The following is a 14,273-nucleotide window of genomic DNA, read 5'->3' as shown; positions in this document are numbered from 1 at the left end:
TACATTTTGACAAAATACCAATACTAGGTTAATTGATGCCTCCTGTTGGCTGCTGCTGCCGTTGGGCAAATTTAGATGCACCGCTTGGGTCAGGTGGTCGATGACTAATCATGAGGAATGAAGTGGAGTGCAAGTCATGTCTCAGAAAAGAAATTATCCTCTGGAGCGGAGAAAGAAAAGTTGGAAAACGAGACAAATAACAACAAGACAAAGGTAGGTTTGCATGTCCAATATTACAATTTTTTGTTGTCATTATTAGCAAAATGCTCGTCATTTAGTGTAAAGTGATTTAGGTGTCTTAAAGTCAGAGGCGATTGCTCTAGGACTGCAAGGGAAGCTCAGCTTCCCCTAAAATGTCAAAAATAAGTAATCAAATATATACTGTTGTGTGTACGTCATTGATTAAATATGTGCTACAACGCCGCTCAACTTTTGTTCAGAATCAGCTTCTTACTCAATGGTAACGACGCGGCCTTTCCTCTCACTCAAACCCGCACAAAGACTACAGCGAAACCATCGGACGCTCAGCGTGTCTGCGGGTCTATGGGGCAGTGGGCTGGCCTCGGCTGGCCCGGACGCTCAGCTTCTGCATGATGATTGGATGATCAGTCTGAGGCTGAATCCCTTTTGATTGACAGCGAAATGAGTGAATCAGCGATCTTTTGGTGTAAACATCCATGGGAGCATTTTTTAATTTTCATTCTGTTCTGAGTTGAACCGGAGACTTTCATAATCCTCTTAGCGGCATTTTCTTTGTTAAAAACGACTAGCGACAAATCGAGCTTCTATTTCTGGTGTTTGTTTTTTTTGTGGCTGCTTGTGTTTGGAGACTGACTTCTATCACTCTTTCTGACTTCTATCGCAGTTTCTGTCCCTACCGAGCAGCGGGTGCTGCTGAGCTCCTCCACCGTCACAAAGCACTCACAGGCGGACAAACTTCACACTAGCCTCGCGCCAGTCCCAGCTAGCAAGCTAGCTAGGTAGCAAACTGCACATAATGGCAGACAATTTGAATGCTGTGGACTGGAGTTTGGCGAAGCCATTCGATAGTCTTCCTTATGAAGAAAAACTTAGAGTTAAACAGCAGGGAAGATCAACTCCTCAGATTAATTTGGTGCAAAAGGTGGGGAAAAGTAGCTCAGCTCTCAATGGTTTGCAGGCCAAAGTTAAAGCAATAGCCCCGAGTGCAATGTTTGTGCATTGCTATGCACACACATTGCTGTTATGTTGTGGATTTCTATGTTCATTTTGGAGTTTATTTAAGTATTGTATTTATTATTTAAGTATTTAATTTTGACTACAACTTTATTTTTCTGTAAGATAATGTGAATGTCATTTGATTCTATTTTGTATTTGGATATTGAACATTTTGCACACCATTGCACATCTGAAAGAAATTAAACTATTTAACGTGTTTACTATAAATGCAGTCTTCTGCCTGCTGATGTTACTTTCAAATAGTTAAATTAATGAGCCATACTTATACATCACTCTGTATGTAGAAGTAATTAAACATATTTATGAGTTTGCTACCCCTTTAAGGTTAAAAACAAGAATGACACCTGTATGATGTAAGATAATTACAAATAATGCTAATGATTGTGGGTACATTACACACATAACATGAGGCATCTGGTGCTGAGGTGATGGTAGGGGGGCCCCCAAATGAAATTCTGCTTAAGGCCCCATAAAGGCTTGGGCCGGCCCTGAGCGCGGTCACCTTTCACGGCCTCGCTATTTCGCGGATTTTTTTTAGTCCAATTTTGCATGCTTTTTTTTACAGTGCATTGTGTTCCGCGGCCTCATCAAGCAGCCGGTCGTGACACCGCGAAGGGAGAGCATGCGCATTGTGTTCTGCGTGTCTGTTTATAAGAATCTTCTCGCCCAGAAGAAAAAAGAGCGCCAACAACTACCCATAACTGTGTTCTAAACTCGGAAAAAGACACCTGCAGCGAGGTGTGAGTCAGTGGAAAAAGACGTGATAGCGCAGCGGCGCCAGGACGAAGAGGCGCGATCAGAGGAACTGTGAAATACTGGTCAGTCACTATTAATAATTTCTTATGTGTCCAACCTCGTACGTTGATCGTTAAAATTAAATTCGTTAGTTCTAAAAGCCATCATAATTATTTATAGGAAAACGTTCTATTTTTATTTCTCAAACAAATGTTTGGGCCTGAAAACAACAACAACGTGTGCACATGCATGTTGCAGCCAGAGATGGCTGCAACGTGCGTAAATAGTTAAAGCAGTTGATCAAACGTTCTTGCCACTATTGTTCCGGATCCAGATTCTGGCTCAGGATTTCACTTGATACACTTTTAAGAATTACATCAAAACGACTGCATGGATTTAGACAAAGGTTTCACTACAGATAGATATTAGGCCATGGAAAACGCCATTAAATTTTGGAATGGATTGGGATCAAGATCCCAATTCTGGATCATTTCTTACGTTTTCACCATTTTGAGGTTTATCTCAAATCTGCTTGATGGATCTTGACAAAATGTAAATTATATGTCGCTATTAGACAACGGAAGACCCTGGGAGTGATCCGGATCAATATGCAGGTTCTGCAGGAGAAACATATGACATCACGATATAAAACCAAAATCAGGAAGACACTATTCGGATCCGGCGCCACGAGGGGGCGTTTGGGGGCGACGCCCCCTCATGTCACCAACCTCGCCCCCTTGGATGTGAGAGTTATCAAAAAAGAAAAAGAAAAAAAAGAAAAAGAAATACTGAAAACTATAGAAAAATATTAGTTATTCAATAATATCATGTATTTAATGAACAAACCAAATTAATTAACTAAAGTAATTAATTTTCTAACAAACGGATATGCCGTGTGTCTGTGTTTAAGCGATTTGATAGGTTGAGGGTTGCGCTTGTCAGTGCGGCAGAGGGCAAGGATCCTGAGTCCAGTGATTATGGCAAGGTGGACGAATTAAAGCATGCTTTATTCAAGCAGTGTCAGAGCTGGAGTTCTGGGATTCATCAAGTCCACCAAGCAAAAGGCAGATCATGCAGCCCGACTCACTTGGGGAGGGTGTTAAGATTTTTCACACGAGTGGAAAAAGCCTAGTGATCACAGACGCAGCATGCCTCATGAACGAAAGGCAAACTTAATAAGGCTGGCATTTGAGAATGACCTAACCATGAAATTCAACGGAGAGTGGCGAGATGTCCTTCTCAGAAGATTCAACGCGGCATCCAACCGAAGGCTTCAACTCTTCTGAGGTAGGCTAGCATCCAGTTTCCACACAGAATTTTATGTTAAGATATGGACTTTTATGGAAAGATAAAAGTTATGTATTGTTGTAAATACAGTGGTCCCTCACTATAACGCGGTTCACCTTTCACGGCCTCACAGTTTCGCAGATTTTTTAGTCCAATTTTGCATGCTTTTTTTTTTTTTTTACAGCGCATTGTGTTCTGCGTCCTCATCAAGGAGGCCGGTCGCGGCACCGCGAAGGGAGAGTACGTGCATTGTGTTCTGCGTGTCTGTTTATAAGAATCTTCTCGCCCAGAAGAAAAAAGAGCGCCAACAACTACCCATAACTGTGTTCTTCACTCGGAAAAAAGACACCCGCAGCTAGGCCTTCAGCAGAGCGGCGCCAGGACGAAGAGGCGCAATCAGAGGAACTGTGAAATACTGGTCAGTCACTATTAATAATTTCTTATGTGTCCAACCTCGTAGGTTGATCGTTAAAATTTAATTCGTTAGTTCCAAAAGCCATCATAATTATTTATAGGAAAACGTTCTATTTTTATTTCTCAAACAAATGTTTGGGCCTGAAAACAGGTTGGTCTTATTTTTCTACTCAGGTTTGAACTTTGAGAGTGTTTACACACAAGAGAAAAGTGAGAAAATGTTCATGCCTGATTGAGAAAAGTGTATAAAGTGTGTAGTGAGGGGTTTTACATCTTTAAAACATCTATAATAATTGTAAAAAAATAACGCTGGCCACTTCGCGGATTTCGCCTATCGCGGGCTATTTTTAGAACATAACTCCCGCGATAAACGAGGGACCACTGTATATATTTATGTGGCTTGACTAATAATTTCTGTACTGAGCTCCATAAATTATTGATTAAATGTAAAAATAAAAAAAAGATAAACTTGTTTGTTTCTCTGACTTTTAGTGGAATTGCTCAAAAACTACTGAACCACTTTTCATGAAACTTTGGGGATATGTGGTGCATAAACAAGGAAAAAAACCATAAAGCTACAGTGGATCTGAGAAAAGGGGTGCAGTCAGGATGGATGTGTGTGTGTGGGGGGGGGGGGGGGGGGTGGTTAATTTACTATTTTTAACATTGTAAGAGATGAGGGTTGTTGTTTTTTTTCTTTTTGTCAATTTCTCAATAACCGCTTAACCATATACGTGAAAGCTGTTGAAAACATAGAGCATGAGCCAAGAAATAACCTATTAATTTTGGAAATCTCAATGTGGAGTTGCAGAGCCAGGATTTTTTTTTGTTGTTGTTTTTAATGGATGTATGCATTCTCTCAGTGCCCTCCTGGTTTTATCTCATACTGCTCCCAGATCTGTGCCTATTTTAATTTCTCACATTTTCTGTGAAACTTTACTCACCTGACCTTTAGCCAGTATTTTTTTTTATTTACTTTTTTATTTACCTTTTTATATTGTTTGCCTCTAGCCAGCTCAGTAAGCAGAACTCTGTACGGCCTTCAGCTTTACTTTAGTAAAGAATTGTTATTTTTCTTCTGTGTCCAAAGCAACTTCCTAAGAAAGACGTCTTTGAACTGTAGGTACTAGTCCAGCCTGTAGATAAGTCCTTTTAGGTGGGCTTGAGAATGGCACTCCACCCACCATAAAACACCTTGTTTGTTTCCTCCTTGAGAGTAATGCTGCTGCTTTCTGTTTGAGGTTGACGGGTGATAACAAGGGGACAGGGGAAAGCTGTTTGGATCCACATATGTAACTGTGGATGAAGATGTTGGAGCATCAAGGGTACCCCCCTACCTCCCACCCAGACGGTTGTGATACGGTGCTGAAGGATCATTCACTGCACGGCGGTGCCCACGTGCAAACCTGTGGCAGCTCATGCTGATGGGTGCTAAGAACATGCTTTGTGTCAGCAAGGATCACAATCTTCCAGTGCTGTCAAGTGTAGTTTGGAAAGTTCCAGATTCCAGTAGCAGTAGTCTTCCATGTCATATTTCCATGGACAGTATAGCTATTTGTGGTCTAGTTCCTTGCGGACCAAAAATAGTGACGTACCACATAATATGACTCAAGTTAGGCATTTTAAGGTGCCCTGTCTGTTGTCTCAGTGTGCACTCCAATTGTGATTCGTGATATCTAGATGAGGGAGACTTTTTACTCCTAGCATCACTCAGTGATTGACAGCTGCCCCAGAGGTGACATTCCTCTGGTAATGGGTGATTTTATTGCAACCACAGGCACTAACAGGGCAGGTAATGTTTACTATATCAGTCCCATGATCTGGTCACTGTGATTAAAAAGTGCTCAATGTTCCTCAACTTTGCAAAATGTCAGCAAGTTACTGGATCCTGGTTCCAGCACCTTGAGCAACACTGCTGGTCATGATATACTAAAACTGGACATGTAGGTGGGCCAATAAAATGTTAACACTTTTTTTATCATACACAAGTTCTTGAAATGTGAACTTATTTGAAAATTTTATTTACAGACTTCTAACAGAAGCATCAAATTAACATTTGATACCAAAAGTTTCCCACTTTGTCTCTTGTTTTCCACACAGTTCAAGAACTGATGACATGTTCAATCCACACTCCTCTTCTTTGGATTACAGCTGCAACACGCACATTGAAGTTTGTTGATGACATTGCCACACATCACAAGAGGAATTCTCCGATGTTGGTCTTCAGGGCCTCAAAGGTCTGTGGGTTGTTGTAACTGCCTAAGAATTAAACAAGTGGTAATATTTTGTTGGCCCACCCTGTAGCTAAGGAGATCAATAATGTTCTCATGAGAAGATGCAGGAGAAATGCAGGGTATGTAGAAGTGCCCCCATTTGTGAACTCTCACCAAAGATTTGTTTTAGTTTCCCCATGGATTCAGTTGAAGTCCAGCAGATGGCTGTCTGCATAGTCTAGCTTGTTTTGAAGATCAGACTAGTTTACGAACATTTGCTTATAACTGAGATGGAGGACAGCACAAATAACCTGAATGGAATATTGGAGTTCGTTTGTAACAAGATCCTGGATGTTTCCAGGGTATCAGAGTTGCCAATGTTCCAGTGAGCATGTGCTTCATCTCTGAGGGCACTCTAAACATCATCTAGAGGACTTGTACTACATGGCTTGATGGAAACACGAGCTAATTCAGGAGCTGAGAAAGTAGGCTGTGATAGTATTGGGTGACAAGGAGGCATTTGTTAGAGCAGGGGTTTTCAAAGTGTGGGACAGTGAGCCCCTCTCACCGACACACATACACACAAATTCAACATCATCTTGCATTTCTTTTTATTCTTTTACACATGTTAAACACATTTACACATTTTATAGCCTTTGTAAACATTTTAAACATATTTTTAAAGAACTTTCTATTCTTTCACACATTTTACACCCTTTTCAAACATTTTAAATGTGTTTTTAAAAAACTTTCTATTCTTCTATTTTTACCTTTTGGTCATATTTTAAACATCCTTTTTTAACATTTAAACATCTCTGTGTGTTTTTAAAGACTTTGACACAACTAACACATTTTAACATAAATAATAAACTTTTATACATATTTAGTCTCTCATCTAGTCTCACCTCTTGTTTAGTGCGAGCAATAAGTCTGAGTCTTTGACACGCACAGGCGGCTGATGCAAGGATGCACTATGGAGTGGAGCAAACGAAGATCGTGCTCTACTTAAGTCTTTTTTTGGTTACCGAAACTCTGTCTTCTCACTGGTAGACTTATGCACTAAAAATGTATCCATTTTGCTCCTGGCATGTTAGCTAACAATGTTTTATTTTCCTTTTTTCCCCTTCTACTTTTGTTGGTTAACAGTGTTTACAGTTTTTTTTTTTTTTCACACACCCCCCACCCGAAGAACTCTGGCGCCCCCCAGGGGGAGCACGCCTCACAGTTTGAAAACCACTGAGTCAGAGGAATTTACAAGTAGGGAGCACACTATCTATGATCTAGACACCCTCAGCCTGCAAACAGGCGAACCTAAGAACTGTTTCACCAAACCTCACCATGTAAGTAAGTAAAGCTTATTTATATAGCACTTTTCCAAGATAAAAATCACAAATTGCTTCACATAAGACATAAGAACGCATAAATTAACAACAGCAGAAACATAAAAATAGATAAAACGAGATAAAAGCCAGCCTATACAAATGGGTCTTGAGCTTCATTTTAATCTTTTCATGGCAAATGATGGCAGGATCCCAACAGATACCTGATCCTCTTTCCAGAATGATGGCTTTCTCCAGTTCCATGTTCTGATGGCTGATCTGCAAATCAGCTGCAAACAACCAAATCTCAGTGAGACTGCAAAAGTGGTGAAACAACAATCTCTGCTTCCATGTGTGGGACAGGTATCATCCCAACAGGAAGGACTTAATGTCCTTTTATGGAAAGGAAAGTGTGATTGCCTTGACTGCAACACGTTCGGAGACATTACACTGGAAACTTACTTGCAAGGGTAATTCTAAATAGGATTCCGTGCCAGCTATTTGATGCTCAGTAACCACACCAGTCTGGATTCATGCCCAAGAAATCAACCACTGACTATATTCTACCTCTGCAAATACTCATGAACTTCTTCATTATCAAGTTCTTGCATGGACCAAATGTTGGGTGGGCTTGTGGAGTGCTGCAATTTGTGTGCCTTTGTCTTGCAGGTTGGGTTTACCCTGACTTTGTACATGATGTTGAGCTCCTTAAGCAGTCCATAGATATTCAGTTGAATAATTTGAGTGCCAGGGTTTTCAGGTATCCTGGATCAAGACTAAGATACAGGCATTCGGTAACTTACCAGACTCAAACCTCTTCAGTGTATTTGTTTGTGGTGAAACTGTTGATGTTGTTGGAAGGTTCATTTGTGTCTGCAGTGGCATTCATGTCTCTGGGGCCCTGGGACTGGAGGTCAAGAGCCTATGGTGTCATGAGGTCACTGGACAGAGGTGTTTGGAGATACTGATACCCAGTGGTGGGCACAGTTCCACTAATCTGCTAACCACTAATTAGCTAACTTTTTTGTTTTTTGTTAGCTGATTAGCTTTTCAGCTAACTTTGAAAACCATCAGCGGACCAAATAACTTCCGCTAAATTTAGTTCTGATAACTTTTAGACCACTAGCATCTTTTTGTGGGCATAGTGAATAAAGCTTAACAGTTGAAAACATTTGTAAAGCCTGAAATCATACATTTTAGTGCCTGTCCGTTGCGTGTTTTGTAGCAGAGAGACAGCTATGACAGGTAGAGTTCAATCCTCTGCCAGCAGAGGAGACCTGGCTACCAGACAGAAAGGAAGAGCAGAAGAAGAAGGAAAAAAAAAAATTATTTTCACACCATACAGTCCTGCAGACATCTTGCAGAAGACATGCACAGCAAGGCAGTTTTAACTTATGGTTAAAATTTGAAGATTGTTCGTTTACACACACACATGCATGTGTGTGTAAATGATCAAACCTTCAAAATTAGTGGATTATTTTAGAACTAAAACATATAGCTGATATTTTCACTTTGTAAAAACCACAGAGGTGATGTTAATTTTGATAACTTGTCCGGAATTTGTTTGTTTAAAATTTTAACCTCAAGTCAAACTGCCTTGCTGTGCATGTCTCCTGCAAGATGTCTGCAGGACTGTATGGTGTGAAAATAAATGATCTTTTTTTTCCTCTCCCCTTTTTTTCCTCTCTGGTCACCAGGTCTCTTTTGCTGAGAGAAGGCTGATCTTAGACAGAAGCACTGGCTCGTTGTTGTTTGTGATTGCCGTTGAATTTACTCAGAAGTATTAGTAGTAGCTGCCAGTGTACTGGAGTCAATACAAAGTTATCGGGTTAACTTTTAGCTGTAACGTCCACTAATTTTTTTTCTTTTTTGGGGGGGGGGTATCGGTTTAGCTTTATAAAAGTTAACTTTTCAGTTAACGGATTAATGGTTATCGAAGCTAACATTTTGGTTAGCTGTGCCCACCACTGCAGATACCTCTGCAGGAGAATGAAGGTCCACATCCTTCAGGTGCTACTGTTTCCAGTCTTACTCTATGGAAGTGAGATTTGGGTGGTAACCAGTGACCTCCTAACATTGGTACTACATCTCATTAAAGGATCCCTGCATATAACTGGAATGACTTTGTGTCAAACTTTACAACAGCTATGACATTATGGCCATTATGATCATTGTCTGAGCATAATACATCATGCAGATATCTCAGGGCCAACAACAGTTGAAAAGGTCAAGGGGATACCCAGGGAAAATCTGGCTGTAGCAGACAGATGCTACATTTTGGAGGTGGGGATCAACCAGTTGTCTGCCTGGATTATTGCTTACCAGGACCCAGGATGAGTCTGTAATATAGTGGATGTGTCAATGCACAGCATCAGTGCATGCTTCCAGACCTGACCTGACTTTACACAAGCTTTCTCTTATTTCCTCCTACGATACCCAGTATTTGTACTGAATTTCATAAATACTGGTCCTAATGTATCAGGGAATTCTGCTTACAAACAAACAAGCCACTGCAAAAACAGAACCTTTACTGTCAAAAGGTTCAAACCAAAGACTGAACCCAAGTAATATTCTGTCTTATTGCTGCTTTTGGAGCTTTAATTACATGAGTCAATCCAATTTTTGTACAACCTCTAAAATCTAATGGGATATAAAGTCAACTCTGCCTGAGGAACCTTCATGTTGGTGGTTTGTTGTGCCAAATTAAATTCCTATATATGAGTAGCACAAGCCAGACACATGGACTTGAGCCAAAATTCAAGGACAACATAAACCTCAGTAAAACCGAGTGCAATATTCTATATTAAATTCACGTGGTAGATGGTACTGGTGCCAACACAAACAAGTCCACATTAAATAAATTTGTGCCTGGATGTACAAAGTGTCTGCAGAGTTAATACCATGAAAGAAAGACAGAAAAATTAAATTTCTGCGCTGCTCTGCAAACAACCCAGGAATGACTTGCAAATAGCTAGACCTGGGATTGAATCCCAGTCACGCTACCTGTCTGTGTCCTTGAACAAGAAGATCCTTAACCCGTTTATGCCCAGATTTTTTTTAAAAAAGTGGAAAAAGTTGCATTAGTACATTTGAGATTTTTTACTGTGAGTAGAAAATGACAGTGATACACTTCGGCAATAATTGTTGCCAATGGGGTAAAACGGGTGAATCTACATTGTTTCAGTCTTCCCAGTTGTAAATGAGTGGACTGAAAAAATGTAGCTGGGGAAGTAACCTACATCAGATGGGCAGCCTGTCCAAGGGGAATGGTGGACTCTCATCCAATTGATGCTATGGAATCTTGATATAAGCACCAGCGGGCCTCAGAGCCTATATAGGACTTATTTCTATGCACACACACACGCACACCTTCAACCGCTTACTCCAATTAGGTTCCAGGGGGTGCTGGAGCCTATTCCAGCAGTCACAGGGTGTGAGGCAGGGTACACCCTGGACAGGACACCAGTCTGTCACATATGGAACAAACAAAAACAGTCACAACTGCACGCATACCTACGGACAATTTAAAGTTTCCAGAAAATGGACTGCATTAATATAGCACTTTTCCATCAGCATCAGATGCTCAAAGCGTTTTACACACTAATGCCTCGCATTCACCTCAATGTGAGGGTGCTGCCATACAAGGTACTCACTACACACCGGGAGCAACTAGGGGATTAAAGACCTTGCCCAAGAGCCCTTAGTGATTTTCCGGTTTGGCTGGGATTTGAACAGAACTAATTATCCAGTCCACCTAACCTGCATGTCTTTGGATGTGGGAGGAAGCCGGAGCACCCGGAGGGAACCCACACAAACGGGGAGAACATGCAAACTCCACACAGAAAGGCTGCAGGTGGGAAACAATCCCACGACCCTCTCACTATGAAGCAACAGTGCTAACCACTAAGCCACCGTGCTGCCCTACTTCTATGCAAACAAAGGAAATTTGAAGGAAAAGTCCTCATTAGAAATGTCTTCCACATGCAAGACATTTACAAGTGAGAATGTCCTGAGCTGACACTGCTCCACCTAAAAGGCCCATAAAATGGTATTACTGATCCACCGCTTGTTGTCAGTTATAGAGATCAGAGTGATTACATGCATAATACATGAGGTCGGCCACAGGTTCCCTCTGTGAACATGTCTCTCCAGCGCTAACTTCCATCTGCTGCACCCATTCTCCCTCAGCCGACCCATTCAATAAAGGCATCAGCTCCTGTCCAACAAATCTACAGCAGTTACTTCATCAAACCATAATCAATAGATAAAAGCTAGAAATCTCTTGATTTATTGGTCTCCTTCTGTTTGACAAGTTGAAAGCTGCACTGCATTTTAGCAGAAAGAAATACTTCAGTGTATCCAGCTGAAATGGCTGCTGGAGTGGGAATAAAAGTGAATTTACCTTGTTTTCATTCTGGATAGCTAAGACATTTCAGAAGTACAAATGACCTTCTACTTGTGCACAGCGGTGCTGATGCTGCCTGCTGGACAGACTGTTCACATTCACCAGCAACGGCTAAATGGAGAGAACACAAAAAGTGACTCCACCCAAATTACAAGTGAGATTATTGGAAGTTGCTGATTTTCAGCAGTTAAGATAAGCACTGGTGTGAAATAACTGACCTTTAAACTTCATAACTATGAGCTGCTGATGACTGGATTACTGAATGAAATTAATCTTATTTCAGTCATTAATTAATTGTTTAAATAACATTTAGTACAAATGTTCACAATTATCCAATATGGATAATTATTATGAATAATGTTTTTGTATTACTGATAGTACAACCTCTGGCAAAAATTATGGAATCACTGGCCTCAGATGATGTTCATTCAGTTGTTTAATTTTGTAGAAAAAAAGCAGATCAAAGACATGACACAAAACTAAAGTCATTTCAAATGGCAACTTTCTGGCTTTAAGAAACACTATAAGAAATCAAGAAAAAAAGATTGTGACAGTCAGTAACGGTTACTTTTTTAGACCAAGCAGAGGAAAAAATATGGAATCACTCAATTCTGAGGAATAAATTATGGAATCACCCTGTAAATTTTCATCCCCAAAACTAACACCTGCATCAAATCAGATCTGCTCATTGACATTGACCCTATGCCATGACATTGACCCTATGTGTCTTTTTGCAAGAAATGTTTTCACAGTTTTTGCTCTATGGCATTATCATCTTGAAAAATGATTTAATCATCCCCAAACATCCTTTCAATTGTCCAAAATATCAACGTAAACTTGTGCATTTATTGATGATGTAATGACAGCCATCTCCCCAGTGCCTTTACCTAACATGCAGCCCCATATCATCAATGACTGTGGAAATTTACATGTTCTCTTCAGGCAGTCATCTTTATAAATCTCATTGGAACGGCACCAAACAAAAGTTCCAGCATCATCACCTTTCCCAATGCAGATTCGGGATTCATCACTGAATATGACTTTCATCCAGTCATCCACAATCCACGATTGCTTTTCCTTAGCCCATTGTAACCTTGTTTTTTTTCTGTTTAGGTGTTAATGATGGCTTTTGTTTAGCTTTTCTGTATGTAAATCCCATTTCCTTTAGGCGGTTTCTTACAGTTCGGTCACAGACGTTGACTCCAGTTTCCTCCCATTCATTCCTCATTTGTTTTGTTGTGCATTTTTTGATTTTTGAGACTTATTGCTTTAAGTTTTCTGTCTTGACGCTTTGATGTCTTCCTTGGTCTACCAGTATGTTTGCCTTTAACAACCTTCCCATGTTGTTTGTATTTGGTCCAGAGTTTAGACATAGCTGACTGTGAACAACCAACATCTTTTGCAACATTGCGTGATGATTTACCCTCTTTTGATAATCCTCTCCTTTGTTTCAATTGACATCTCTCGTGTTGGAGCCATGATTCATGTCAGTCCACTTGGTGCAACAGCTCTCCAAGGTGTGATCACTCCTTTTTAGATGCAGACTAATGAGCAGATCTGATATGATGCAGGTGTTAGTTTTGGGGATGAAAATTTACAGGGTGATTCCATAATTTTTTCCTCAGAATTGAGTGATTCCATATTTTTTTCCTCTGCTTGCTCTAAAAAAGTAACCGTTACTGACTGCCACAATCTTTTTTCTTGATTTATTATAGTGTTTCTTAAAGCCAGAAAGTTGCCATTTGAAATGACTTTAGTTTTGTGTCATGTCTGTGATCTGCTTTTTTTCTACAAAATTAAACAACTGAATGAACATCCTCCGAGGCCGGTGATTCCATAATTTTTGCCAGGGGTTGTAGTACAAAAAAAGTGTACACTTTGAAACTCATGTACTCACTCATCTTCAACTGCTTATTCCAATAAAGGGTCATGGGGGGCGGGAGCCTATCCCAGCAGGGATAGGGCGTGAGGCGGGGTGCACCCTGGACAGTTACACCAGTCTGTCACAGGGCCACTTTGAAACTGTGAATGATATTTTCATTTTCACCACAACCAAAGATGCAATAATTTCAACCATGTCGGGTAGAGTCTTCCATGCCCAAATATCTATCTGTGGTGCACATTCGGTGGGAATTCATTAAGTAGTTTTGACTTAAACCTTCAAAGCCTATATCTAGTGAAATCTTGATCCAGATCACCTCCAAAATTCAGTGGAGTCTTCCATGCCTTAATATCTGTGGTGCAAATTTGGTGAGAATTCATAAAGTAGTATTGACGTATTCCTTCAAAGCCTATATAAAGTGAAATCCTGATTTAGAATCCAGATCCGGATCTGGAAAACCTCCAAAATTGTATCTGTGGTGAAAATTACATCAAAATTCATGCAGTATTTTTGAAGTAATCCTAACAAATTTATAACAAATAAATAAATAAACGCTGAAGATTTTATTACATCCTTGGCGGTCAGAAAAGTCAGAAATTAGGGAATAACCCTGTTGTGTCTGATGATTTGTGGACGTTCATGCTGGAATTTATGGTCGCAAATTCAGTAAAACGGATATTTGCGGCAGTAATCCAGCATGAATGTCCGTAAATCATCAGACACAACAGGGTTATTCCCATTTTAATCCAATTTGATCGAATGCATGGGTTACTTTCTGTAAGTAATTCAGTTGGCGAATC

The 14,273-nt window shown here is 40.3% G+C and overlaps 1 protein-coding gene across 2 annotated transcripts in view; it reads right to left on the bottom strand.

Annotated features, from left to right (window-relative positions):
• Window positions 1-14,273, bottom strand: part of syt7a (synaptotagmin VIIa) — a 325,957-nt gene that overhangs the window by 283,522 nt on the left and 28,162 nt on the right. The window lies entirely within an intron of this gene.

The sequence above is a fragment of the Thalassophryne amazonica genome, chromosome 8 (assembly GCF_902500255.1).
Source record: "Thalassophryne amazonica chromosome 8, fThaAma1.1, whole genome shotgun sequence".
In the NCBI taxonomy this organism is placed as follows: domain Eukaryota; kingdom Metazoa; phylum Chordata; class Actinopteri; order Batrachoidiformes; family Batrachoididae; genus Thalassophryne; species Thalassophryne amazonica.
This window is presented reverse-complemented; position numbering and strand designations above follow the sequence as displayed.